Source organism: Neolamprologus brichardi, chromosome 14, assembly GCF_056152115.1.
Source record: "Neolamprologus brichardi isolate AB-2024 chromosome 14, ASM5615211v1, whole genome shotgun sequence".
Classification (NCBI taxonomy): domain Eukaryota; kingdom Metazoa; phylum Chordata; class Actinopteri; order Cichliformes; family Cichlidae; genus Neolamprologus; species Neolamprologus brichardi.
Genome location: NC_142117.1, coordinates 35,509,986 through 35,530,226, shown reverse-complemented (window position 1 = coordinate 35,530,226; position 20,241 = coordinate 35,509,986). Strand labels below are relative to the sequence as shown.

The 20,241-nt window shown below is 55.4% G+C and overlaps 56 non-coding genes across 56 annotated transcripts; all 56 read right to left on the bottom strand.

Moving 5' to 3' along the window:
* Positions 1–166: 166 nt before the first annotated feature.
* LOC148099070 (U2 spliceosomal RNA) lies at positions 167–357 on the bottom strand. Its single transcript, XR_015720577.1, has one exon. It is a non-coding gene; the product is annotated as a U2 spliceosomal RNA (small nuclear RNA).
* A 185-nt stretch (positions 358–542) lies between these two features.
* LOC148099069 (U5 spliceosomal RNA) lies at positions 543–655 on the bottom strand. The gene has a single exon (XR_015720512.1). It is a non-coding gene; the product is annotated as a U5 spliceosomal RNA (small nuclear RNA).
* Positions 656–884: 229 nt separating this feature from the next.
* LOC148099068 (U2 spliceosomal RNA) lies at positions 885–1,075 on the bottom strand. Its single transcript, XR_015720078.1, has one exon. It is a non-coding gene; the product is annotated as a U2 spliceosomal RNA (small nuclear RNA).
* Positions 1,076–1,260: 185 nt separating this feature from the next.
* Positions 1,261–1,373, bottom strand: LOC148099067 (U5 spliceosomal RNA). Its single transcript, XR_015720265.1, has one exon. It is a non-coding gene; the product is annotated as a U5 spliceosomal RNA (small nuclear RNA).
* Positions 1,374–1,602: 229 nt separating this feature from the next.
* Positions 1,603–1,793, bottom strand: LOC148099066 (U2 spliceosomal RNA). The gene has a single exon (XR_015720071.1). It is a non-coding gene; the product is annotated as a U2 spliceosomal RNA (small nuclear RNA).
* A 185-nt stretch (positions 1,794–1,978) lies between these two features.
* LOC148099065 (U5 spliceosomal RNA) lies at positions 1,979–2,091 on the bottom strand. The gene has a single exon (XR_015720663.1). It is a non-coding gene; the product is annotated as a U5 spliceosomal RNA (small nuclear RNA).
* Positions 2,092–2,320: 229 nt separating this feature from the next.
* On the bottom strand, positions 2,321–2,511 carry LOC148099064 (U2 spliceosomal RNA). The gene has a single exon (XR_015720661.1). It is a non-coding gene; the product is annotated as a U2 spliceosomal RNA (small nuclear RNA).
* Positions 2,512–2,696: 185 nt separating this feature from the next.
* LOC148099063 (U5 spliceosomal RNA) lies at positions 2,697–2,809 on the bottom strand. Its single transcript, XR_015720185.1, has one exon. It is a non-coding gene; the product is annotated as a U5 spliceosomal RNA (small nuclear RNA).
* A 229-nt stretch (positions 2,810–3,038) lies between these two features.
* On the bottom strand, positions 3,039–3,229 carry LOC148099062 (U2 spliceosomal RNA). The gene has a single exon (XR_015720156.1). It is a non-coding gene; the product is annotated as a U2 spliceosomal RNA (small nuclear RNA).
* Positions 3,230–3,414: 185 nt separating this feature from the next.
* Positions 3,415–3,527, bottom strand: LOC148099061 (U5 spliceosomal RNA). Its single transcript, XR_015720264.1, has one exon. It is a non-coding gene; the product is annotated as a U5 spliceosomal RNA (small nuclear RNA).
* A 229-nt stretch (positions 3,528–3,756) lies between these two features.
* On the bottom strand, positions 3,757–3,947 carry LOC148099060 (U2 spliceosomal RNA). The gene has a single exon (XR_015720576.1). It is a non-coding gene; the product is annotated as a U2 spliceosomal RNA (small nuclear RNA).
* A 181-nt stretch (positions 3,948–4,128) lies between these two features.
* LOC148099059 (U5 spliceosomal RNA) lies at positions 4,129–4,245 on the bottom strand. The gene has a single exon (XR_015720404.1). It is a non-coding gene; the product is annotated as a U5 spliceosomal RNA (small nuclear RNA).
* Positions 4,246–4,474: 229 nt separating this feature from the next.
* LOC148099058 (U2 spliceosomal RNA) lies at positions 4,475–4,665 on the bottom strand. The gene has a single exon (XR_015720575.1). It is a non-coding gene; the product is annotated as a U2 spliceosomal RNA (small nuclear RNA).
* Positions 4,666–4,850: 185 nt separating this feature from the next.
* LOC148099057 (U5 spliceosomal RNA) lies at positions 4,851–4,963 on the bottom strand. Its single transcript, XR_015720541.1, has one exon. It is a non-coding gene; the product is annotated as a U5 spliceosomal RNA (small nuclear RNA).
* Positions 4,964–5,192: 229 nt separating this feature from the next.
* LOC148099056 (U2 spliceosomal RNA) lies at positions 5,193–5,383 on the bottom strand. Its single transcript, XR_015720073.1, has one exon. It is a non-coding gene; the product is annotated as a U2 spliceosomal RNA (small nuclear RNA).
* A 185-nt stretch (positions 5,384–5,568) lies between these two features.
* LOC148099055 (U5 spliceosomal RNA) lies at positions 5,569–5,681 on the bottom strand. Its single transcript, XR_015720263.1, has one exon. It is a non-coding gene; the product is annotated as a U5 spliceosomal RNA (small nuclear RNA).
* A 229-nt stretch (positions 5,682–5,910) lies between these two features.
* LOC148099054 (U2 spliceosomal RNA) lies at positions 5,911–6,101 on the bottom strand. Its single transcript, XR_015720574.1, has one exon. It is a non-coding gene; the product is annotated as a U2 spliceosomal RNA (small nuclear RNA).
* A 185-nt stretch (positions 6,102–6,286) lies between these two features.
* Positions 6,287–6,399, bottom strand: LOC148099053 (U5 spliceosomal RNA). The gene has a single exon (XR_015720539.1). It is a non-coding gene; the product is annotated as a U5 spliceosomal RNA (small nuclear RNA).
* A 229-nt stretch (positions 6,400–6,628) lies between these two features.
* Positions 6,629–6,819, bottom strand: LOC148099052 (U2 spliceosomal RNA). The gene has a single exon (XR_015720573.1). It is a non-coding gene; the product is annotated as a U2 spliceosomal RNA (small nuclear RNA).
* A 185-nt stretch (positions 6,820–7,004) lies between these two features.
* Positions 7,005–7,117, bottom strand: LOC148099051 (U5 spliceosomal RNA). The gene has a single exon (XR_015720538.1). It is a non-coding gene; the product is annotated as a U5 spliceosomal RNA (small nuclear RNA).
* Positions 7,118–7,346: 229 nt separating this feature from the next.
* Positions 7,347–7,537, bottom strand: LOC148099050 (U2 spliceosomal RNA). Its single transcript, XR_015720572.1, has one exon. It is a non-coding gene; the product is annotated as a U2 spliceosomal RNA (small nuclear RNA).
* A 185-nt stretch (positions 7,538–7,722) lies between these two features.
* Positions 7,723–7,835, bottom strand: LOC148099049 (U5 spliceosomal RNA). Its single transcript, XR_015720262.1, has one exon. It is a non-coding gene; the product is annotated as a U5 spliceosomal RNA (small nuclear RNA).
* A 229-nt stretch (positions 7,836–8,064) lies between these two features.
* Positions 8,065–8,255, bottom strand: LOC148099048 (U2 spliceosomal RNA). Its single transcript, XR_015720571.1, has one exon. It is a non-coding gene; the product is annotated as a U2 spliceosomal RNA (small nuclear RNA).
* A 185-nt stretch (positions 8,256–8,440) lies between these two features.
* Positions 8,441–8,553, bottom strand: LOC148099047 (U5 spliceosomal RNA). Its single transcript, XR_015720261.1, has one exon. It is a non-coding gene; the product is annotated as a U5 spliceosomal RNA (small nuclear RNA).
* Positions 8,554–8,782: 229 nt separating this feature from the next.
* Positions 8,783–8,973, bottom strand: LOC148099046 (U2 spliceosomal RNA). The gene has a single exon (XR_015720114.1). It is a non-coding gene; the product is annotated as a U2 spliceosomal RNA (small nuclear RNA).
* A 185-nt stretch (positions 8,974–9,158) lies between these two features.
* LOC148099045 (U5 spliceosomal RNA) lies at positions 9,159–9,271 on the bottom strand. The gene has a single exon (XR_015720235.1). It is a non-coding gene; the product is annotated as a U5 spliceosomal RNA (small nuclear RNA).
* Positions 9,272–9,500: 229 nt separating this feature from the next.
* LOC148099044 (U2 spliceosomal RNA) lies at positions 9,501–9,700 on the bottom strand. Its single transcript, XR_015720132.1, has one exon. It is a non-coding gene; the product is annotated as a U2 spliceosomal RNA (small nuclear RNA).
* A 185-nt stretch (positions 9,701–9,885) lies between these two features.
* On the bottom strand, positions 9,886–9,998 carry LOC148099043 (U5 spliceosomal RNA). The gene has a single exon (XR_015720260.1). It is a non-coding gene; the product is annotated as a U5 spliceosomal RNA (small nuclear RNA).
* A 229-nt stretch (positions 9,999–10,227) lies between these two features.
* On the bottom strand, positions 10,228–10,418 carry LOC148099042 (U2 spliceosomal RNA). Its single transcript, XR_015720570.1, has one exon. It is a non-coding gene; the product is annotated as a U2 spliceosomal RNA (small nuclear RNA).
* Positions 10,419–10,603: 185 nt separating this feature from the next.
* LOC148099041 (U5 spliceosomal RNA) lies at positions 10,604–10,716 on the bottom strand. The gene has a single exon (XR_015720174.1). It is a non-coding gene; the product is annotated as a U5 spliceosomal RNA (small nuclear RNA).
* A 229-nt stretch (positions 10,717–10,945) lies between these two features.
* On the bottom strand, positions 10,946–11,137 carry LOC148099040 (U2 spliceosomal RNA). Its single transcript, XR_015720168.1, has one exon. It is a non-coding gene; the product is annotated as a U2 spliceosomal RNA (small nuclear RNA).
* A 185-nt stretch (positions 11,138–11,322) lies between these two features.
* Positions 11,323–11,435, bottom strand: LOC148099039 (U5 spliceosomal RNA). Its single transcript, XR_015720472.1, has one exon. It is a non-coding gene; the product is annotated as a U5 spliceosomal RNA (small nuclear RNA).
* A 229-nt stretch (positions 11,436–11,664) lies between these two features.
* On the bottom strand, positions 11,665–11,855 carry LOC148099038 (U2 spliceosomal RNA). Its single transcript, XR_015720569.1, has one exon. It is a non-coding gene; the product is annotated as a U2 spliceosomal RNA (small nuclear RNA).
* A 185-nt stretch (positions 11,856–12,040) lies between these two features.
* LOC148099037 (U5 spliceosomal RNA) lies at positions 12,041–12,153 on the bottom strand. The gene has a single exon (XR_015720163.1). It is a non-coding gene; the product is annotated as a U5 spliceosomal RNA (small nuclear RNA).
* A 229-nt stretch (positions 12,154–12,382) lies between these two features.
* Positions 12,383–12,582, bottom strand: LOC148099036 (U2 spliceosomal RNA). Its single transcript, XR_015720131.1, has one exon. It is a non-coding gene; the product is annotated as a U2 spliceosomal RNA (small nuclear RNA).
* A 185-nt stretch (positions 12,583–12,767) lies between these two features.
* On the bottom strand, positions 12,768–12,880 carry LOC148099035 (U5 spliceosomal RNA). The gene has a single exon (XR_015720152.1). It is a non-coding gene; the product is annotated as a U5 spliceosomal RNA (small nuclear RNA).
* Positions 12,881–13,109: 229 nt separating this feature from the next.
* LOC148099034 (U2 spliceosomal RNA) lies at positions 13,110–13,301 on the bottom strand. The gene has a single exon (XR_015720167.1). It is a non-coding gene; the product is annotated as a U2 spliceosomal RNA (small nuclear RNA).
* A 185-nt stretch (positions 13,302–13,486) lies between these two features.
* Positions 13,487–13,599, bottom strand: LOC148099033 (U5 spliceosomal RNA). Its single transcript, XR_015720471.1, has one exon. It is a non-coding gene; the product is annotated as a U5 spliceosomal RNA (small nuclear RNA).
* A 229-nt stretch (positions 13,600–13,828) lies between these two features.
* Positions 13,829–14,019, bottom strand: LOC148099032 (U2 spliceosomal RNA). The gene has a single exon (XR_015720568.1). It is a non-coding gene; the product is annotated as a U2 spliceosomal RNA (small nuclear RNA).
* A 185-nt stretch (positions 14,020–14,204) lies between these two features.
* LOC148099031 (U5 spliceosomal RNA) lies at positions 14,205–14,317 on the bottom strand. The gene has a single exon (XR_015720141.1). It is a non-coding gene; the product is annotated as a U5 spliceosomal RNA (small nuclear RNA).
* A 229-nt stretch (positions 14,318–14,546) lies between these two features.
* On the bottom strand, positions 14,547–14,737 carry LOC148099030 (U2 spliceosomal RNA). The gene has a single exon (XR_015720072.1). It is a non-coding gene; the product is annotated as a U2 spliceosomal RNA (small nuclear RNA).
* Positions 14,738–14,922: 185 nt separating this feature from the next.
* LOC148099029 (U5 spliceosomal RNA) lies at positions 14,923–15,035 on the bottom strand. Its single transcript, XR_015720470.1, has one exon. It is a non-coding gene; the product is annotated as a U5 spliceosomal RNA (small nuclear RNA).
* Positions 15,036–15,264: 229 nt separating this feature from the next.
* LOC148099028 (U2 spliceosomal RNA) lies at positions 15,265–15,455 on the bottom strand. The gene has a single exon (XR_015720115.1). It is a non-coding gene; the product is annotated as a U2 spliceosomal RNA (small nuclear RNA).
* Positions 15,456–15,640: 185 nt separating this feature from the next.
* On the bottom strand, positions 15,641–15,753 carry LOC148099027 (U5 spliceosomal RNA). Its single transcript, XR_015720130.1, has one exon. It is a non-coding gene; the product is annotated as a U5 spliceosomal RNA (small nuclear RNA).
* A 229-nt stretch (positions 15,754–15,982) lies between these two features.
* On the bottom strand, positions 15,983–16,173 carry LOC148099026 (U2 spliceosomal RNA). Its single transcript, XR_015720567.1, has one exon. It is a non-coding gene; the product is annotated as a U2 spliceosomal RNA (small nuclear RNA).
* A 185-nt stretch (positions 16,174–16,358) lies between these two features.
* On the bottom strand, positions 16,359–16,471 carry LOC148099025 (U5 spliceosomal RNA). Its single transcript, XR_015720469.1, has one exon. It is a non-coding gene; the product is annotated as a U5 spliceosomal RNA (small nuclear RNA).
* A 229-nt stretch (positions 16,472–16,700) lies between these two features.
* LOC148099024 (U2 spliceosomal RNA) lies at positions 16,701–16,891 on the bottom strand. The gene has a single exon (XR_015720662.1). It is a non-coding gene; the product is annotated as a U2 spliceosomal RNA (small nuclear RNA).
* Positions 16,892–17,076: 185 nt separating this feature from the next.
* LOC148099023 (U5 spliceosomal RNA) lies at positions 17,077–17,189 on the bottom strand. The gene has a single exon (XR_015720459.1). It is a non-coding gene; the product is annotated as a U5 spliceosomal RNA (small nuclear RNA).
* Positions 17,190–17,418: 229 nt separating this feature from the next.
* On the bottom strand, positions 17,419–17,609 carry LOC148099022 (U2 spliceosomal RNA). The gene has a single exon (XR_015720134.1). It is a non-coding gene; the product is annotated as a U2 spliceosomal RNA (small nuclear RNA).
* A 185-nt stretch (positions 17,610–17,794) lies between these two features.
* Positions 17,795–17,907, bottom strand: LOC148099021 (U5 spliceosomal RNA). Its single transcript, XR_015720259.1, has one exon. It is a non-coding gene; the product is annotated as a U5 spliceosomal RNA (small nuclear RNA).
* Positions 17,908–18,136: 229 nt separating this feature from the next.
* Positions 18,137–18,327, bottom strand: LOC148099020 (U2 spliceosomal RNA). The gene has a single exon (XR_015720123.1). It is a non-coding gene; the product is annotated as a U2 spliceosomal RNA (small nuclear RNA).
* Positions 18,328–18,512: 185 nt separating this feature from the next.
* Positions 18,513–18,625, bottom strand: LOC148099019 (U5 spliceosomal RNA). The gene has a single exon (XR_015720515.1). It is a non-coding gene; the product is annotated as a U5 spliceosomal RNA (small nuclear RNA).
* A 229-nt stretch (positions 18,626–18,854) lies between these two features.
* Positions 18,855–19,045, bottom strand: LOC148099018 (U2 spliceosomal RNA). Its single transcript, XR_015720566.1, has one exon. It is a non-coding gene; the product is annotated as a U2 spliceosomal RNA (small nuclear RNA).
* A 185-nt stretch (positions 19,046–19,230) lies between these two features.
* On the bottom strand, positions 19,231–19,343 carry LOC148099017 (U5 spliceosomal RNA). The gene has a single exon (XR_015720258.1). It is a non-coding gene; the product is annotated as a U5 spliceosomal RNA (small nuclear RNA).
* A 229-nt stretch (positions 19,344–19,572) lies between these two features.
* Positions 19,573–19,763, bottom strand: LOC148099016 (U2 spliceosomal RNA). The gene has a single exon (XR_015720565.1). It is a non-coding gene; the product is annotated as a U2 spliceosomal RNA (small nuclear RNA).
* A 185-nt stretch (positions 19,764–19,948) lies between these two features.
* LOC148099015 (U5 spliceosomal RNA) lies at positions 19,949–20,061 on the bottom strand. The gene has a single exon (XR_015720401.1). It is a non-coding gene; the product is annotated as a U5 spliceosomal RNA (small nuclear RNA).
* Between the last annotated feature and the right edge of the window lie 180 nt (positions 20,062–20,241).

Sequence of the window (20,241 nt, the reverse complement as noted above, 5' to 3'; positions counted from 1 at the left end):
GGCCCTGTTTGCTTGGCTGAAGGGGCAGATCTTAGGCCCCGCCTTCTCTGCTCCAGAGTTCGACTGTGACTGGAGAGGAGCACGTTCGCGGCTTCAGGCTGCTTTCTGGCTCTTGGCTTCGCAGACCTTACTTTGTTTGGCTTTCTTGCTTTTGCACAAAGTCAGCAAAGGGGGCACCGTTCCCGGAGGCGCTGCAATACCGGGTCGATGCGTGGAGCGAACGGAGCGAGCCCCTTATTCGGCTCCCTGTTCTAAAAATGCGTTTAATACGTTGCCCCCGAATCGGGGGCGTATCAGATATTAAACTGATAAGAACAGATACTACACTTGATCTTAGCCAAAAGGCCGAGAAGCGATGGCCTCCTGCAGGTTCCTGGCTGAGCCGCCTTCTCGGGACACTTCTCGCTTGTGACGGTGCGCTCTTTCACTTGGCTCACAGGGAGGGCTCCGCTTCAAATCTCCGCCCACCCACAGTAGCTCACAGGCCTGCGGAGCTCCCTGGAACTGCGCGCTTTCTTCTATTGAACAACGAGGAGAGGGCCCAGCCAGAAGGCAGACCCTGCCAAAAATAGGTGCAACTCCTTAGCCTCACTCTCCACGGAAGTCTTTAATAAAAGGCGAAAGACTTGTACGTTTTGAAGAGAAGCCAGAGTGTGTGTTTCTTTGGCCTCGCAGGAAGCCGCAGTGACTCCTCGTCCCGGCTTCCGGCGTCACGGTAGGCCCTGTTTGCTTGGCTGAAGGGGCAGATCTTAGGCCCCGCCTTCTCTGCTCCAGAGTTCGACTGTGACTGGAGAGGAGCACGTTCGCGGCTTCAGGCTGCTTTCTGGCTCTTGGCTTGGCAGACCTTACTTTGTTTGGCTTTCTTGCTTTTGCACAAAGTCAGCAAAGGGGGCACCGTTCCCGGAGGCGCTGCAATACCGGGTCGATGCGTGGAGCGAACGGAGCGAGCCCCTTATTCGGCTCCCTGTTCTAAAAATGCGTTTAATACGTTGCCCCCGAATCGGGGGCGTATCAGATATTAAATTGATAAGAACAGATACTACACTTGATCTTAGCCAAAAGGCCGAGAAGCAATGGCCTCCTGCAGGTTCCTGGCTGAGCCGCCTTCTCGGGACACTTCTCGCTTGTGACGGTGCGCTCTTTCACTTGGCTCACAGGGAGGGCTCCGCTTCAAATCTCCGCCCACCCACAGTAGCTCACAGGCCTGCGGAGCTCCCTGGAACTGCGCGCTTTCTTCTATTGAACAACGAGGAGAGGGCCCAGCCAGAAGGCAGACCCTGCCAAAAATAGGTGCAACTCCTTAGCCTCACTCTCCACGGAAGTCTTTAGTAAAAGGCGAAAGACTTGTACGTTTTGAAGAGAAGCCAGAGTGTGTGTTTCTTTGGCCTCGCAGGAAGCCGCAGTGACTCCTCGTCCCGGCTTCCGGCGTCACGGTAGGCCCTGTTTGCTTGGCTGAAGGGGCAGATCTTAGGCCCCGCCTTCTCTGCTCCAGAGTTCGACTGTGACTGGAGAGGAGCACGTTCGCGGCTTCAGGCTGCTTTCTGGCTCTTGGCTTGGCAGACCTTACTTTGTTTGGCTTTCTTGCTTTTGCACAAAGTCAGCAAAGGGGGCACCGTTCCCGGAGGCGCTGCAATACCGGGTCCATGCGTGGAGCGAACGGAGCGAGCCCCTTATTCGGCTCCCTGTTCTAAAAATGCGTTTAATACGTTGCCCCCGAATCGGGGGCGTATCAGATATTAAACTGATAAGAACAGATACTACACTTGATCTTAGCCAAAAGGCCGAGAAGCGATGGCCTCCTGCAGGTTCCTGGCTGAGCCGCCTTCTCGGGACACTTCTCGCTTGTGACGGTGCGCTCTTTCACTTGGCTCACAGGGAGGGCTCCGCTTCAAATCTCCGCCCACCCACAGTAGCTCACAGGCCTGCGGAGCTCCCTGGAACTGCGCGCTTTCTTCTATTGAACAACGAGGAGAGGGCCCAGCCAGAAGGCAGACTCTGCAAAAAATAGGTGCAACTCCTTAGCCTCACTCTCCACGGAAGTCTTTAGTAAAAGGCGAAAGACTTGTACGTTTTGAAGAGAAGCCAGAGTGTGTGTTTCTTTGGCTTCGCAGGAAGCCGCAGTGACTCCTCGTCCCGGCTTCCGGCGTCACGGTAGGCCCTGTTTGCTTGGCTGAAGGGGCAGATCTTAGGCCCCGCCTTCTCTGCTCCAGAGTTCGACTGTGACTGGAGAGGAGCACGTTCGCGGCTTCAGGCTGCTTTCTGGCTCTTGGCTTGGCAGACCTTACTTTGTTTGGCTTTCTTGCTTTTGCACAAAGTCAGCAAAGGGGGCACCGTTCCCGGAGGCGCTGCAATACCGGGTCGATGCGTGGAGCGAGCGGAGCGAGCCCCTTATTCGGCTCCCTGTTCTAAAAATGCGTTTAATACGTTGCCCCCGAATCGGGGGCGTATCAGATATTAAACTGATAAGAACAGATACTACACTTGATCTTAGCCAAAAGGCCGAGAAGCGATGGCCTCCTGCAGGTTCCTGGCTGAGCCGCCTTCTCGGGACACTTCTCGCTTGTGACGGTGCGCTCTTTCACTTGGCTCACAGGGAGGGCTCCGCTTCAAATCTCCGCCCACCCACAGTAGCTCACAGGCCTGCGGAGCTCCCTGGAACTGCGCGCTTTCTTCTATTGAACAACGAGGAGAGGGCCCAGCCAGAAGGCAGACTCTGCCAAAAATAGGTGCAACTCCTTAGCCTCACTCTCCACGGAAGTCTTTAGTAAAAGGCGAAAGACTTGTACGTTTTGAAGAGAAGCCAGAGTGTGTGTTTCTTTGGCTTCGCAGGAAGCCGCAGTGACTCCTCGTCCCGGCTTCCGGCGTCACGGTAGGCCCTGTTTGCTTGGCTGAAGGGGCAGATCTTAGGCCCCGCCTTCTCTGCTCCAGAGTTCGACTGTGACTGGAGAGGAGCACGTTCGCGGCTTCAGGCTGCTTTCTGGCTCTTGGCTTGGCAGACCTTACTTTGTTTGGCTTTCTTGCTTTTGCACAAAGTCAGCAAAGGGGGCACCGTTCCCGGAGGCGTTGCAATACCGGGTCGATGCGTGGAGCGAACGCAGCGAGCCCCTTATTCGGCTCCCTGTTCTAAAAATGCGTTTAATACGTTGCCCCTGAATCGGGGGCGTATCAGATATTAAACTGATAAGAACAGATATTACACTTGATCTTAGCCAAAAGGCCGAGAAGCGATGGCCTCCTGCAGGTTCCTGGCTGAGCCGCCTTCTCGGGACACTTCTCGCTTGTGACGGTGCGCTCTTTCACTTGGCTCACAGGGAGGGCTCCGCTTCAAATCTCCGCCCACCCACAGTAGCTCACAGGCCTGCGGAGCTCCCTGGAACTGCGCGCTTTCTTCTATTGAACAACGAGGAGAGGGCCCAGCCAGAAGGCAGACCCTGCCAAAAATAGGTGCAACTCCTTAGCCTCACTCTCCACGGAAGTCTTTAGTAAAAGGCGAAAGACTTGTACGTTTTGAAGAGAAGCCAGAGTGTGTGTTTCTTTGGCCTCGCAGGAAGCCGCAGTGACTCCTCGTCCCGGCTTCCGGCGTCACGGTAGGCCCTGTTTGCTTGGCTGAAGGGGCAGATCTTAGGCCCCGCCTTCTCTGCTCCAGAGTTCGACTGTGACTGGAGAGGAGCACGTTCGCGGCTTCAGGCTGCTTTCTGGCTCTTGGCTTGGCAGACCTTACTTTGTTTGGCTTTCTTGCTTTTGCACAAAGTCAGCAAAGGGGGCACCGTTCCCGGAGGCGCTGCAATACCGGGTCGATGCGTGGAGCGAACGGAGCGAGCCCCTTATTCGGCTCCCTGTTCTAAAAATGCGTTTAATACGTTGCCCCCGAATCGGGGGCGTATCAGATATTAAACTGATAAGAACAGATACTACACTTGATCTTAGCCAAAAGGCCGAGAAGCGATGGCCTCCTGCAGGTTCCTGGCTGAGCCGCCTTCTCGGGACACTTCTCGCTTGTGACGGTGCGCTCTTTCACTTGGCTCACAGGGAGGGCTCCGCTTCAAATCTCCGCCCACCCACAGTAGCTCACAGGCCTGCGGAGCTCCCTGGAACTGCGCGCTTTCTTCTATTGAACAACGAGGAGAGGGCCCAGCCAGAAGCCAGACCCTGCCAAAAATAGGTGCAACTCCTTAGCCTCACTCTCCACGGAAGTCTTTAGTAAAAGGCGAAAGACTTGTACGTTTTGAAGAGAAGCCAGAGTGTGTGTTTCTTTGGCCTCGCAGGAAGCCGCAGTGACTCCTCGTCCCGGCTTCCGGCGTCACGGTAGGCCCTGTTTGCTTGGCTGAAGGGGCAGATCTTAGGCCCCGCCTTCTCTGCTCCAGAGTTCGACTGTGACTGGAGATGAGCACGTTCGCGGCTTCAGGCTGCTTTCTGGCTCTTGGCTTGGCAGACCTTACTTTGTTTGGCTTTCTTGCTTTTGCACAAAGTCAGCAAAGGGGGCACCGTTCCCGGAGGCGCTGCAATACCGGGTCGATGCGTGGAGCGAACGGAGCGAGCCCCTTATTCGGCTCCCTGTTCTAAAAATGCGTTTAATACGTTGCCCCCGAATCGGGGGCGTATCAGATATTAAACTGATAAGAACAGATACTACACTTGATCTTAGCCAAAAGGCCGAGAAGCGATGGCCTCCTGCAGGTTCCTGGCTGAGCCGCCTTCTCGGGACACTTCTCGCTTGTGACGGTGCGCTCTTTCACTTGGCTCACAGGGAGGGCTCCGCTTATAATCTCCGCCCACCCACAGTAGCTCACAGGCCTGCGGAGCTCCCTGGAATTGCGCGCTTTCTTCTATTGAACAACGAGGAGAGGGCCCAGCCAGAAGGCAGACCCTGCCAAAAATAGGTGCAACTCCTTAGCCTCACTCTCCACGGAAATCCTTAGTAAAAGGCGAAAGACTTGTACGTTTTGAAGAGAAGCCAGAGTGTGTGTTTCTTTGGCCTCGCAGGAAGCCGCAGTGACTCCTCGTCCCGGCTTCCGGCATCACGGTAGTCCCTGTTTGCTTGGCTGAAGGGGCAGATCTTAGGCTCCGCCTTCTCTGCTCCAGAGTTCGACTGTGACTGGAGAGGAGCACGTTCGCAGCTTCAGGCTGCTTTCTGGCTCTTGGCTTCGCAGACCTTACTTTGTTTGGCTTTCTTGCTTTTGCACAAAGTCAGCAAAGGGGGCACCGTTCCCGGAGGCGCTGCAATACCGGGTCGATGCGTGGAGCGAACGGAGCGAGCCCCTTATTCGGCTCCCTGTTCTAAAAATGCGTTTAATACGTTGCCCCCGAATCGGGAGCGTATCAGATATTAAACTGATAAGAACAGATATTACACTTGATCTTAGCCAAAAGGCCGAGAAGCGATGGCCTCCTGCAGGTTCCTGGCTGAGCCGCCTTCTCGGGACACTTCTCGCTTGTGACGGTGCGCTCTTTCACTTGGCTCACAGGGAGGGCTCCGCTTCAAATCTCCGCCCACCCACAGTAGCTCACAGGCCTGCGGAGCTCCCTGGAACTGCGCGCTTTCTTCTATTGAACAACGAGGAGAGGGCCCAGCCAGAAGGCAGACCCTGCCAAAAATAGGTGCAACTCCTTAGCCTCACTCTCCACGGAAGTCTTTAGTAAAAGGCGAAAGACTTGTACGTTTTGAAGAGAAGCCAGAGTGTGTGTTTCTTTGGCCTCGCAGGAAGCCGCAGTGACTCCTCGTCCCGGCTTCCGGCGTCACGGTAGGCCCTGTTTGCTTGGCTGAATTGGCAGATCTTAGGCCCCGCCTTCTCTGCTCCAGAGTTCGACTGTGACTGGAGAGGAGCACGTTCGCGGCTTTAGGCTGCTTTCTGGCTCTTGGCTTGGCAGACCTTACTTTGTTTGGCTTTCTTGCTTTTGCACAAAGTCAGCAAAGGGGGCACCGTTCCCGGAGGCGCTGCAATACCGGGTCGATGCGTGGAGCGAACGGAGCGAGCCCCTTATTCGGCTCCCTGTTCTAAAAATGCGTTTAATACGTTGCCCCCGAATCGGGGGCGTATCAGATATTAAACTGATAAGAACAGATACTACACTTGATCTTAGCCAAAAGGCCGAGAAGCGATGGCCTCCTGCAGGTTCCTGGCTGAGCCGCCTTCTCGGGACACTTCTCGCTTGTGACGGTGCGCTCTTTCACTTGGCTCACAGGGAGGGCTCCGCTTATAATCTCCGCCCACCCACAGTAGCTCACAGGCCTGCGGAGCTCCCTGGAATTGCGCGCTTTCTTCTATTGAACAACGAGGAGAGGGCCCAGCCAGAAGGCAGACCCTGCCAAAAATAGGTGCAACTCCTTAGCCTCACTCTCCACGGAAATCCTTAGTAAAAGGCGAAAGACTTGTACGTTTTGAAGAGAAGCCAGAGTGTGTGTTTCTTTGGCCTCGCAGGAAGCCGCAGTGACTCCTCGTCCCGGCTTCCGGCGTCACGGTAGTCCCTGTTTGCTTGGCTGAAGGGGCAGATCTTAGGCTCCGCCTTCTCTGCTCCAGAGTTCGACTGTGACTGGAGAGGAGCACGTTCGCGGCTTTAGGCTGCTTTCTGGCTCTTGGCTTCGCAGACCTTACTTTGTTTGGCTTTCTTGCTTTTGCACAAAGTCAGCAAAGGGGGCACCGTTCCCGGAGGCGCTGCAATACCGGGTCGATGCGTGGAGCGAACGGAGCGAGCCCCTTATTCGGCTCCCTGTTCTAAAAATGCGTTTAATACGTTGCCCCCGAATCGGGGGCGTATCAGATATTAAACTGATAAGAACAGATACTACACTTGATCTTAGCCAAAAGGCCGAGAAGCGATGGCCTCCTGCAGGTTCCTGGCTGAGCCGCCTTCTCGGGACACTTCTCGCTTGTGACGGTGCGCTCTTTCACTTGGCTCACAGGGAGGGCTCCGCTTATAATCTCCGCCCACCCACAGTAGCTCACAGGCCTGCGGAGCTCCCTGGAATTGCGCGCTTTCTTCTATTGAACAACGAGGAGAGGGCCCAGCCAGAAGGCAGACCCTGCCAAAAATAGGTGCAACTCCTTAGCCTCACTCTCCACGGAAATCCTTAGTAAAAGGCGAAAGACTTGTACGTTTTGAAGAGAAGCCAGAGTGTGTGTTTCTTTGGCCTCGCAGGAAGCCGCAGTGACTCCTCGTCCCGGCTTCCGGCGTCACGGTAGTCCCTGTTTGCTTGGCTGAAGGGGCAGATCTTAGGCTCCGCCTTCTCTGCTCCAGAGTTCGACTGTGACTGGAGAGGAGCACGTTCGCAGCTTCAGGCTGCTTTCTGGCTCTTGGCTTCGCAGACCTTACTTTGTTTGGCTTTCTTGCTTTTGCACAAAGTCAGCAAAGGGGGCACCGTTCCCGGAGGCGCTGCAATACCGGGTCGATGCGTGGAGCGAACGGAGCGAGCCCCTTATTCGGCTCCCTGTTCTAAAAATGCGTTTAATACGTTGCCCCCGAATCGGGGGCGTATCAGATATTAAACTGATAAGAACAGATACTACACTTGATCTTAGCCAAAAGGCCGAGAAGCGATGGCCTCCTGCAGGTTCCTGGCTGAGCCGCCTTCTCGGGACACTTCTCGCTTGTGACGGTGCGCTCTTTCACTTGGCTCACAGGGTGGGCTCCGCTTCAAATCTCCGCCCACCCACAGTAGCTCACAGGCCTGCGGAGCTCCCTGGAACTGCGCGCTTTCTTCTATTGAACAACGAGGAGAGGGCCCAGCCAGAAGGCAGACCCTGCCAAAAATAGGTGCAACTCCTTAGCCTCACTCTCCACGGAAGTCTTTAGTAAAAGGCGAAAGACTTGTACGTTTTGAAGAGAAGCCAGAGTGTGTGTTTCTTTGGCCTCGCAGGAAGCCGCAGTGACTCCTCGTCCCGGCTTCCGGCGTCACGGTAGGCCCTGTTTGCTTGGCTGAAGGGGCAGATCTTAGGCCCCGCCTTCTCTGCTCCAGAGTTCGACTGTGACTGGAGAGGAGCACGTTCGCGGCTTCAGGCTGCTTTCTGGCTCTTGGCTTGGCAGACCTTACTTTGTTTGGCTTTCTTGCTTTTGCACAAAGTCAGCAAAGGGGGCACCGTTCCCGGAGGCGCTGCAATACCGGGTCGATGCGTGGAGCGAACGGAGCGAGCCCCTTATTCGGCTCCCTGTTCTAAAAATGCGTTTAATACGTTGCCCCCGAATCGGGGGCGTATCAGATATTAAACTGATAAGAACAGATACTACACTTGATCTTAGCCAAAAGGCCGAGAAGCGATGGCCTCCTGCAGGTTCCTGGCTGAGCCGCCTTCTCGGGACACTTCTCGCTTGTGACGGTGCGCTCTTTCACTTGGCTCACAGGGAGGGCTCCGCTTCAAATCTCCGCCCACCCACAGTAGCTCACAGGCCTGCGGAGCTCCCTGGAACTGCGCGCTTTCTTCTATTGAACAACGAGGAGAGGGCCCAGCCAGAAGGCAGACCCTGCCAAAAATAGGTGCAACTCCTTAGCCTCACTCTCCACGGAAGTCTTTAGTAAAAGGCGAAAGACTTGTACGTTTTGAAGAGAAGCCAGAGTGTGTGTTTCTTTGGCCTCGCAGGAAGCCGCAGTGACTCCTCGTCCCGGCTTCCGGCGTCACGGTAGTCCCTGTTTGCTTGGCTGAAGGGGCAGATCTTAGGCTCCGCCTTCTCTGCTCCAGAGTTCGACTGTGACTGGAGAGGAGCACGTTCGCGGCTTCAGGCTGCTTTCTGGCTCTTGGCTTGGCAGACCTTACTTTGTTTGGCTTTCTTGCTTTTGCACAAAGTCAGCAAAGGGAGCACCGTTCCCGGAGGCGCTGCAATACCGGGTCGATGCGTGGAGCGAACGGAGCGAGCCCCTTATTCGGCTCCCTGTTCTAAAAATGCGTTTAATACGTTGCCCCCAAATCGGGGGCGTATCAGATATTAAACTGATAAGAACAGATACTACACTTGATCTTAGCCAAAAGGCCGAGGAGCGATGGCCTCCTGCAGGTTCCTGGCTGAGCCGCCTTCTCGGGACACTTCTCGCTTGTGACGGTGCGCTCTTTCACTTGGCTCACAGGGTGGGCTCCGCTTCAAATCTCCGCCCACCCACAGTAGCTCACAGGCCTGCGGAGCTCCCTGGAACTGCGCGCTTTCTTCTATTGAACAACGAGGAGAGGGCCCAGCCAGAAGACAGACCCTGCCAAAAATAGGTGCAACTCCTTAGCCTCACTCTCCACGGAAGTCTTTAGTAAAAGGCGAAAGACTTGTACGTTTTGAAGAGAAGCCAGAGTGTGTGTTTCTTTGGCCTCGCAGGAAGCCGCAGTGACTCCTCGTCCCGGCTTCCGGCGTCACGGTAGGCCCTGTTTGCTTGGCTGAAGGGGCAGATCTTAGGCCCCGCCTTCTCTGCTCCAGAGTTCGACTGTGACTGGAGAGGAGCACGTTCGCGGCTTCAGGCTGCTTTCTGGCTCTTGGCTTGGCAGACCTTACTTTGTTTGGCTTTCTTGCTTTTGCACAAAGTCAGCAAAGGGGGCACCGTTCCCGGAGGCGCTGCAATACCGGGTCGATGCGTGGAGCGAACGGAGCGAACGGAGCGAGCCCCTTATTCGGCTCCCTGTTCTAAAAATGCGTTTAATACGTTGCCCCCGAATCGGGGGCGTATCAGATATTAAACTGATAAGAACAGATACTACACTTGATCTTAGCCAAAAGGCCGAGAAGCGATGGCCTCCTGCAGGTTCCTGGCTGAGCCGCCTTCTCGGGACACTTCTCGCTTGTGACGGTGCGCTCTTTCACTTGGCTCACAGGGAGGGCTCCGCTTCAAATCTCCGCCCACCCACAGTAGCTCACAGGCCTGCGGAGCTCCCTGGAACTGCGCGCTTTCTTCTATTGAACAACGAGGAGAGGGCCCAGCCAGAAGGCAGACCCTGCCAAAAATAGGTGCAACTCCTTAGCCTCACTCTCCACGGAAGTCTTTAGTAAAAGGCGAAAGACTTGTACGTTTTGAAGAGAAGCCAGAGTGTGTGTTTCTTTGGCCTCGCAGGAAGCCGCAGTGACTCCTCGTCCCGGCTTCCGGCGTCACGGTAGGCCCTGTTTGCTTGGCTGAAGGGGCAGATCTTAGGCCCCGCCTTCTCTGCTCCAGAGTTCGACTGTGACTGGAGAGGAGCACGTTCGCGGCTTTAGGCTGCTTTCTGGCTCTTGGCTTGGCAGACCTTACTTTGTTTGGCTTTCTTGCTTTTGCACAAAGTCAGCAAAGGGGGCACCGTTCCCGGAGGCGCTGCAATACCGGGTCGATGCGTGGAGCGAACGGAGCGAGCCCCTTATTCGGCTCCCTGTTCTAAAAATGCGTTTAATACGTTGCCCCCGAATCGGGGGCGTATCAGATATTAAACTGATAAGAACAGATACTACACTTGATCTTAGCCAAAAGGCCGAGAAGCGATGGCCTCCTGCAGGTTCCTGGCTGAGCCGCCTTCTCGGGACACTTCTCGCTTGTGACGGTGCGCTCTTTCACTTGGCTCACAGGGAGGGCTCCGCTTCAAATCTCCGCCCACCCACAGTAGCTCACAGGCCTGCGGAGCTCCTTGGAACTGCGCGCTTTCTTCTATTGAACAACGAGGAGAGGGCCCAGCCAGAAGGCAGACTCTGCCAAAAATAGGTGCAACTCCTTAGCCTCACTCTCCACGGAAGTCTTTAGTAAAAGGCGAAAGACTTGTACGTTTTGAAGAGAAGCCAGAGTGTGTGTTTCTTTGGCCTCGCAGGAAGCCGCAGTGACTCCTCGTCCCGGCTTCCGGCGTCACGGTAGGCCCTGTTTGCTTGGCTGAAGGGGCAGATCTTAGGCCCCGCCTTCTCTGCTCCAGAGTTCGACTGTGACTGGAGAGGAGCACGTTCGCGGCTTCAGGCTGCTTTCTGGCTCTTGGCTTGGCAGACCTTACTTTGTTTGGCTTTCTTGCTTTTGCACAAAGTCAGCAAAGGGGGCACCGTTCCCGGAGGCGCTGCAATACCGGGTCGATGCGTGGAGCGAACGGAGCGAGCCCCTTATTCGGCTCCCTGTTCTAAAAAATGCGTTTAATACGTTGCCCCCGAATCGGGAGCGTATCAGATATTAAACTGATAAGAACACATATTACACTTGATCTTAGCCAAAAGGCCGAGAAGCGATGGCCTCCTGCAGGTTCCTGGCTGAGCCGCCTTCTCGGGACACTTCTCGCTTGTGACGGTGCGCTCTTTCACTTGGCTCACAGGGAGGGCTCCGCTTCAAATCTCCGCCCACCCACAGTAGCTCACAGGCCTGCGGAGCTCCCTGGAACTGCGCGCTTTCTTCTATTGAACAACGAGGAGAGGGCCCAGCCAGAAGGCAGACCCTCCCAAAAATAGGTGCAACTCCTTAGCCTCACTCTCCACGGAAGTCTTTAGTAAAAGGCGAAAGACTTGTACGTTTTGAAGAGAAGCTAGAGTGTGTGTTTCTTTGGCCTCGCAGGAAGCCGCAGTGACTCCTCGTCCCGGCTTCCGGCGTCACGGTAGGCCCTGTTTGCTTGGCTGAAGGGGCAGATCTTAGGCCCCGCCTTCTCTGCTCCAGAGTTCGACTGTGACTGGAGAGGAGCACGTTCGCGGCTTTAGGCTGCTTTCTGGCTCTTGGCTTGGCAGACCTTACTTTGTTTGGCTTTCTTGCTTTTGCACAAAGTCAGCAAAGGGGGCACCGTTCCCGGAGGCGCTGCAATACCGGGTCGATGCGTGGAGCGAACGGAGCGAGCCCCTTATTCGGCTCCCTGTTCTAAAAATGCGTTTAATACGTTGCCCCCGAATCGGGGGCGTATCAGATATTAAACTGATAAGAACAGATACTACACTTGATCTTAGCCAAAAGGCCGAGAAGCGATGGCCTCCTGCAGGTTCCTGGCTGAGCCGCCTTCTCGGGACACTTCTCGCTTGTGACGGTGCGCTCTTTCACTTGGCTCACAGGGAGGGCTCCGCTTCAAATCTCCGCCCACCCACAGTAGCTCACAGGCCTGCGGAGCTCCTTGGAACTGCGCGCTTTCTTCTATTGAACAACGAGGAGAGGGCCCAGCCAGAAGGCAGACTCTGCCAAAAATAGGTGCAACTCCTTAGCCTCACTCTCCACGGAAGTCTTTAGTAAAAGGCGAAAGACTTGTACGTTTTGAAGAGAAGCCAGAGTGTGTGTTTCTTTGGCCTCGCAGGAAGCCGCAGTGACTCCTCGTCCCGGCTTCCGGCGTCACGGTAGGCCCTGTTTGCTTGGCTGAAGGGGCAGATCTTAGGCCCCGCCTTCTCTGCTCCAGAGTTCGACTGTGACTGGAGAGGAGCACGTTCGCGGCTTCAGGCTGCTTTCTGGCTCTTGGCTTGGCAGACCTTACTTTGTTTGGCTTTCTTGCTTTTGCACAAAGTCAGCAAAGGGGGCACCGTTCCCGGAGGCGCTGCAATACCGGGTCGATGCGTGGAGCGAACGGAGCGAACGGAGCGAGCCCCTTATTCGGCTCCCTGTTCTAAAAATGCGTTTAATACGTTGCCCCCGAATCGGGGGCGTATCAGATATTAAACTGATAAGAACAGATACTACACTTGATCTTAGCCAAAAGGCCGAGAAGCGATGGCCTCCTGCAGGTTCCTGGCTGAGCCGCCTTCTCGGGACACTTCTCGCTTGTGACGGTGCGCTCTTTCACTTGGCTCACAGGGAGGGCTCCGCTTCAAATCTCCGCCCACCCACAGTAGCTCACAGGCCTGCGGAGCTCCTTGGAACTGCGCGCTTTCTTCTATTGAACAACGAGGAGAGGGCCCAGCCAGAAGGCAGACTCTGCCAAAAATAGGTGCAACTCCTTAGCCTCACTCTCCACGGAAGTCTTTAGTAAAAGGCGAAAGACTTGTACGTTTTGAAGAGAAGCCAGAGTGTGTGTTTCTTTGGCCTCGCAGGAAGCCGCAGTGACTCCTCGTCCCGGCTTCCGGCGTCACGGTAGGCCCTGTTTGCTTGGCTGAAGGGGCAGATCTTAGGCCCCGCCTTCTCTGCTCCAGAGTTCGACTGTGACTGGAGAGGAGCACGTTCGCGGCTTCAGGCTGCTTTCTGGCTCTTGGCTTGGCAGACCTTACTTTGTTTGGCTTTCTTGCTTTTGCACAAAGTCAGCAAAGGGGGCACCGTTCCCGGAGGCGCTGCAATACCGGGTCGATGCGTGGAGCGAACGGAGCGAGCCCCTTATTCGGCTCCCTGTTCTAAAAAATGCGTTTAATACGTTGCCCCCGAATCGGGAGCGTATCAGATATTAAACTGATAAGAACACATATTACACTTGATCTTAGCCAAAAGGCCGAGAAGCGATGGCCTCCTGCAGGTTCCTGGCTGAGCCGCCTTCTCGGGACACTTCTCGCTTGTGACGGTGCGCTCTTTCACTTGGCTCACAGGGAGGGCTCCGCTTCAAATCTCCGCCCACCCACAGTAGCTCACAGGCCTGCGGAGCTCCCTGGAACTGCGCGCTTTCTTCTATTGAACAACGAGGAGAGGGCCCAGCCAGAAGGCAGACCCTCCCAAAAATAGGTGCAACTCCTTAGCCTCACTCTCCACGGAAGTCTTTAGTAAAAGGCGAAAGACTTGTACGTTTTGAAGAGAAGCTAGAGTGTGTGTTTCTTTGGCCTCGCAGGAAGCCGCAGTGACTCCTCGTCCCGGCTTCCGGCGTCACGGTAGGCCCTGTTTGCTTGGCTGAAGGGGCAGATCTTAGGCCCCGCCTTCTCTGCTCCAGAGTTCGACTGTGACTGGAGAGGAGCACGTTCGCGGCTTTAGGCTGCTTTCTGGCTCTTGGCTTGGCAGACCTTACTTTGTTTGGCTTTCTTGCTTTTGCACAAAGTCAGCAAAGGGGGCACCGTTCCCGGAGGCGCTGCAATACCGGGTCGATGCGTGGAGCGAACGGAGCGAGCCCCTTATTCGGCTCCCTGTTCTAAAAATGCGTTTAATACGTTGCCCCCGAATCGGGGGCGTATCAGATATTAAACTGATAAGAACAGATACTACACTTGATCTTAGCCAAAAGGCCGAGAAGCGATGGCCTCCTGCAGGTTCCTGGCTGAGCCGCCTTCTCGGGACACTTCTCGCTTGTGACGGTGCGCTCTTTCACTTGGCTCACAGGGAGGGCTCCGCTTCAAATCTCCGCCCACCCACAGTAGCTCACAGGCCTGCGGAGCTCCTTGGAACTGCGCGCTTTCTTCTATTGAACAACGAGGAGAGGGCCCAGCCAGAAGGCAGACTCTGCCAAAAATAGGTGCAACTCCTTAGCCTCACTCTCCACGGAAGTCTTTAGTAAAAGGCGAAAGACTTGTACGTTTTGAAGAGAAGCCAGAGTGTGTGTTTCTTTGGCCTCGCAGGAAGCCGCAGTGACTCCTCGTCCCGGCTTCCGGCGTCACGGTAGGCCCTGTTTGCTTGGCTGAAGGGGCAGATCTTAGGCCCCGCCTTCTCTGCTCCAGAGTTCGACTGTGACTGGAGAGGAGCACGTTCGCGGCTTCAGGCTGCTTTCTGGCTCTTGGCTTGGCAGACCTTACTTTGTTTGGCTTTCTTGCTTTTGCACAAAGTCAGCAAAGGGGGCACCGTTCCCGGAGGCGCTGCAATACCGGGTCGATGCGTGGAGCGAACGGAGCGAGCCCCTTATTCGGCTCCCTGTTCTAAAAATGCGTTTAATACGTTGCCCCCGAATCGGGAGCGTATCAGATATTAAACTGATAAGAACAGATATTACACTTGATCTTAGCCAAAAGGCCGAGAAGCGATGGCCTCCTGCAGGTTCCTGGCTGAGCCGCCTTCTCGGGACACTTCTCGCTTGTGACGGTGCGCTCTTTCACTTGGCTCACAGGGAGGGCTCCGCTTCAAATCTCCGCCCACCCACAGTAGCTCACAGGCCTGCGGAGCTCCCTGGAACTGCGCGCTTTCTTCTATTGAACAACGAGGAGAGGGCCCAGCCAGAAGGCAGACCCTCCCAAAAATAGGTGCAACTCCTTAGCCTCACTCTCCACGGAAGTCTTTAGTAAAAGGCGAAAGACTTGTACGTTTTGAAGAGAAGCTAGAGTGTGTGTTTCTTTGGCCTCGCAGGAAGCCGCAGTGACTCCTCGTCCCGGCTTCCGGCGTCACGGTAGGCCCTGTTTGCTTGGCTGAAGGGGCAGATCTTAGGCCCCGCCTTCTCTGCTCCAGAGTTCGACTGTGACTGGAGAGGAGCACGTTCGCGGCTTTAGGCTGCTTTCTGGCTCTTGGCTTGGCAGACCTTACTTTGTTTGGCTTTCTTGCTTTTGCACAAAGTCAGCAAAGGGGGCACCGTTTCCGGAGGCGCTGCAATACCGGGTCGATGCGTGGAGCGAACGGAGCGAGCCCCTTATTCGGCTCCCTGTTCTAAAAATGCGTTTAATACGTTGCCCCCGAATCGGGGGCGTATCAGATATTAAACTGATAAGAACAGATGCTACACTTGATCTTAGCCAAAAGGCCGAGAAGCGATGGCCTCCTGCAGGTTCCTGGCTGAGCCGCCTTCTCGGGACACTTCTCGCTTGTGACGGTGCGCTCTTTCACTTGGCTCACAGGGAGGGCTCCGCTTCAAATCTCCGCCCACCCACAGTAGCTCACAGGCCTGCGGAGCTCCTTGGAACTGCGCGCTTTCTTCTATTGAACAACGAGGAGAGGGCCCAGCCAGAAGGCAGACTCTGCCAAAAATAGGTGCAACTCCTTAGCCTCACTCTCCACGGAAGTCTTTAGTAAAAGGCGAAAGACTTGTACGTTTTGAAGAGAAGCCAGAGTGTGTGTTTCTTTGGCCTCGCAGGAAGCCGCAGTGACTCCTCGTCCCGGCTTCCGGCGTCACGGTAGGCCCTGTTTGCTTGGCTGAAGGGGCAGATCTTAGGCCCCGCCTTCTCTGCTCCAGAGTTCGACTGTGACTGGAGAGGAGCACGTTCGCGGCTTCAGGCTGCTTTCTGGCTCTTGGCTTGGCAGACCTTATTTTGTTTGGCTTTCTTGCTTTTGCACAAAGTCAGCAAAGGGGGCACCGTTCCCGGAGGCGCTGCAATACCGGGTCGATGCGTGGAGCGAACGGAGCGAGCCCCTTATTCGGCTCCCTGTTCTAAAAATGCGTTTAATACGTTGCCCCCGAATCGGGGGCGTATCAGATATTAAACTGATAAGAACAGATACTACACTTGATCTTAGCCAAAAGGCCGAGAAGCGATGGCCTCCTGCAGGTTCCTGGCTGAGCCGCCTTCTCGGGACACTTCTCGCTTGTGACGGTGCGCTCTTTCACTTGGCTCACAGGGAGGGCTCCGCTTCAAATCTCCGCCCACCCACAGTAGCTCACAGGCCTGCGGAGCTCCCTGGAACTGCGCGCTTTCTTCTATTGAACAACGAGGAGAGGGCCCAGCCAGAAGGCAGACCCTCCCAAAAATAGGTGCAACTCCTTAGCCTCACTCTCCACGGAAGTCTTTAGTAAAAGGCGAAAGACTTGTACGTTTTGAAGAGAAGCTAGAGTGTGTGTTTCTTTGGCCTCGCAGGAAGCCGCAGTGACTCCTCGTCCCGGCTTCCGGCGTCACGGTAGGCCCTGTTTGCTTGGCTGAAGGGGCAGATCTTAGGCCCCGCCTTCTCTGCTCCAGAGTTCGACTGTGACTGGAGAGGAGCACGTTCGCGGCTTCAGGCTGCTTTCTGGCTCTTGGCTTGGCAGACCTTACTTTGTTTGGCTTTCTTGCTTTTGCACAAAGTCAGCAAAGGGGGCACCGTTCCCAGAGGCGCTGCAATACCGGGTCGATGCGTGGAGCGAACGGAGCGAGCCCCTTATTCGGCTCCCTGTTCTAAAAATGCGTTTAATACGTTGCCCCCGAATCGGGGGCGTATCAGATATTAAACTGATAAGAACAGATACTACACTTGATCTTAGCCAAAAGGCCGAGAAGCGATGGCCTCCTGCAGGTTCCTGGCTGAGCCGCCTTCTCGGGACACTTCTCGCTTGTGACGGTGCGCTCTTTCACTTGGCTCACAGGGAGGGCTCCGCTTCAAATCTCCGCCCACCCACAGTAGCTCACAGGCCTCCGGAGCTCCCTGGAACTGCGCGCTTTCTTCTATTGAACAACGAGGAGAGGGCCCAGCCAGAAGGCAGACCCTGCCAAAAATAGGTGCAACTCCTTAGCCTCACTCTCCACGGAAGTCTTTAGTAAAAGGCGAAAGACTTGTACGTTTTGAAGAGAAGCTAGAGTGTGTGTTTCTTTGGCCTCGCAGGAAGCCGCAGTGACTCCTCGTCCCGGCTTCCGGCGTCACGGTAGGCCCTGTTTGCTTGGCTGAAGGGGCAGATCTTAGGCCCCGCCTTCTCTGCTCCAGAGTTCGACTGTGACTGGAGAGGAGCACGTTCGCGGCTTCAGGCTGCTTTCTGGCTCTTGGCTTGGCAGACCTTACTTTGTTTGGCTTTCTTGCTTTTGCACAAAGTCAGCAAAGGGGGCACCGTTCCCGGAGGCGTTGCAATACCGGGTCGATGCGTGGAGCGAACGGAGCGAGCCCCTTATTCGGCTCCCTGTTCTAAAAATGCGTTTAATACGTTGCCCCCGAATCGGGGGCGTATCAGATATTAAACTGATAAGAAAAGATATTACACTTGATCTTAGCCAAAAGGCCGAGAAGCGATGGCCTCCTGCAGGTTCCTGGCTGAGCCGCCTTCTCGGGACACTTCTCGCTTGTGACGGTGCGCTCTTTCACTTGGCTCACAGGGAGGGCTCCGCTTCAAATCTCCGCCCACCCACAGTAGCTCACAGGCCTGCGGAGCTCCCTGGAACTGCGCGCTTTCTTCTATTGAACAACGAGGAGAGGGCCCAGCCAGAAGGCAGACCCTGCCAAAAATAGGTGCAACTCCTTAGCCTCACTCTCCACGGAAGTCTTTAGTAAAAGGCGAAAGACTTGTACGTTTTGAAGAGAAGCCAGAGTGTGTGTTTCTTTGGCCTCGCAGGAAGCCGCAGTGACTCCTCGTCCCGGCTTCCGGCGTCACGGTAGGCCCTGTTTGCTTGGCTGAAGGGGCAGATCTTAGGCCCCGCCTTCTCTGCTCCAGAGTTCGACTGTGACTGGAGAGGAGCACGTTCGCGGCTTCAGGCTGCTTTCTGGCTCTTGGCTTGGCAGACCTTACTTTGTTTGGCTTTCTTGCTTTTGCACAAAGTCAGCAAAGGGGGCACCGTTCCCGGAGGCACTGCAATACCGGGTCGATGGGTGGAGCGAACGGAGCGAGCCCCTTATTCGGCTCCCTGTTCTAAAAATGCCTTTAATACGTTGCCCCCGAATCGGGGGCGTATCAGATATTAAACTGATAAGAACAGATAATACACTTGATCTTAGCCAAAAGGCAGAGAAGCGATGGCCTCCTGCAGGTTCCTGGCTGAGCCGCCTTCTCGGGACACTTCTCGCTTGTGACGGTGCGCTCTTTCACTTGGCTCACAGGGTGGGCTCCGCTTCAAATCTCCGCCCACCCACAGTAGCTCACAGGCCTGCGGAGCTCCCTGGAACTGCGCGCTTTCTTCTATTGAACAACGAGGAGAGGGCCCAGCCAGAAGGCAGACCCTGCCAAAAATAGGTGCAACTCCTTAGCCTCACTCTCCACGGAAGACTTTAGTAAAAGGCGAAAGACTTGTACGTTTTGAAGAGAAGCCAGAGTGTGTGTTTCTTTGGCCTCGCAGGAAGCCGCAGTGACTCCTCGTCCCGGCTTCCGGCGTCACGGTAGGCCCTGTTTGCTTGGCTGAAGGGGCAGATCTTAGGCCCCGCCTTCTCTGCTCCAGAGTTCGACTGTGACTGGAGAGGAGCACGTTCGCGGCTTCAGGCTGCTTTCTGGCTCTTGGCTTGGCAGACCTTACTTTGTTTGGCTTTCTTGCTTTTGCACAAAGTCAGCAAAGGGGGCACCGTTCCCGGAGGCGCTGCAATACCGGGTCGATGCGTGGAGCGAACGGAGCGAGCCCCTTATTCGGCTCCCTGTTCTAAAAATGCGTTTAATACGTTGCCCCCGAATCGGGGGCGTATCAGATATTAAACTGATAAGAACAGATACTACACTTGATCTTAGCCAAAAGGCCGAGAAGCGATGGCCTCCTGCAGGTTCCTGGCTGAGCCGCCTTCTCGGGACACTTCTCGCTTGTGACGGTGCGCTCTTTCACTTGGCTCACAGGGAGGGCTCCGCTTCAAATCTCCGCCCACCCACAGTAGCTCACAGGCCTGCGGAGCTCCCTGGAACTGCGCGCTTTCTTCTATTGAACAACGAGGAGAGGGCCCAGCCAGAAGGCAGACCCTGCCAAAAATAGGTGCAACTCCTTAGCCTCACTCTCCACGGAAGTCTTTAGTAAAAGGCGAAAGACTTGTACGTTTTGAAGAGAAGCCAGAGTGTGTGTTTCTTTGGCCTCGCAGGAAGCCGCAGTGACTCCTCGTCCCGGCTTCCGGCGTCACGGTAGGCCCTGTTTGCTTGGCTGAAGGGGCAGATCTTAGGCCCCGCCTTCTCTGCTCCAGAGTTCGACTGTGACTGGAGAGGAGCACGTTCGCGGCTTCAGGCTGCTTTCTGGCTCTTGGCTTGGCAGACCTTACTTTGTTTGGCTTTCTTGCTTTTGCACAAAGTCAGCAAAGGGGGCACCGTTCCCGGAGGCGCTGCAATACCGGGTCGATGCGTGGAGCGAACGGAGCGAGCCCCTTATTCGGCTCCCTGTTCTAAAAATGCGTTTAATACGTTGCCCCCGAATCGGGGGCGTATCAGATATTAAACTGATAAGAACAGATACTACACTTGATCTTAGCCAAAAGGCCGAGAAGCGATGGCCTCCTGCAGGTTCCTGGCTGAGCCGCCTTCTCGGGACACTTCTCGCTTGTGACGGTGCGCTCTTTCACTTGGCTCACAGGGAGGGCTCCGCTTCAAATCTCCGCCCACCCACAGTAGCTCACAGGCCTGCGGAGCTCCCTGGAACTGCGCGCTTTCTTCTATTGAACAACGAGGAGAGGGCCCAGCCAGAAGACAGACTCTGCCAAAAATAGGTGCAACTCCTTAGCCTCACTCTCCACGGAAGTCTTTAGTAAAAGGCGAAAGACTTGTACGTTTTGAAGAGAAGCTAGAGTGTGTGTTTCTTTGGCCTCGCAGGAAGCCGCAGTGACTCCTCGTCCCGGCTTCCGGCGTCACGGTAGGCCCTGTTTGCTTGGCTGAAGGGGCAGATCTTAGGCCCCGCCTTCTCTGCTCCAGAGTTCGACTGTGACTGGAGAGGAGCACGTTCGCGGCTTCAGGCTGCTTTCTGGCTCTTGGC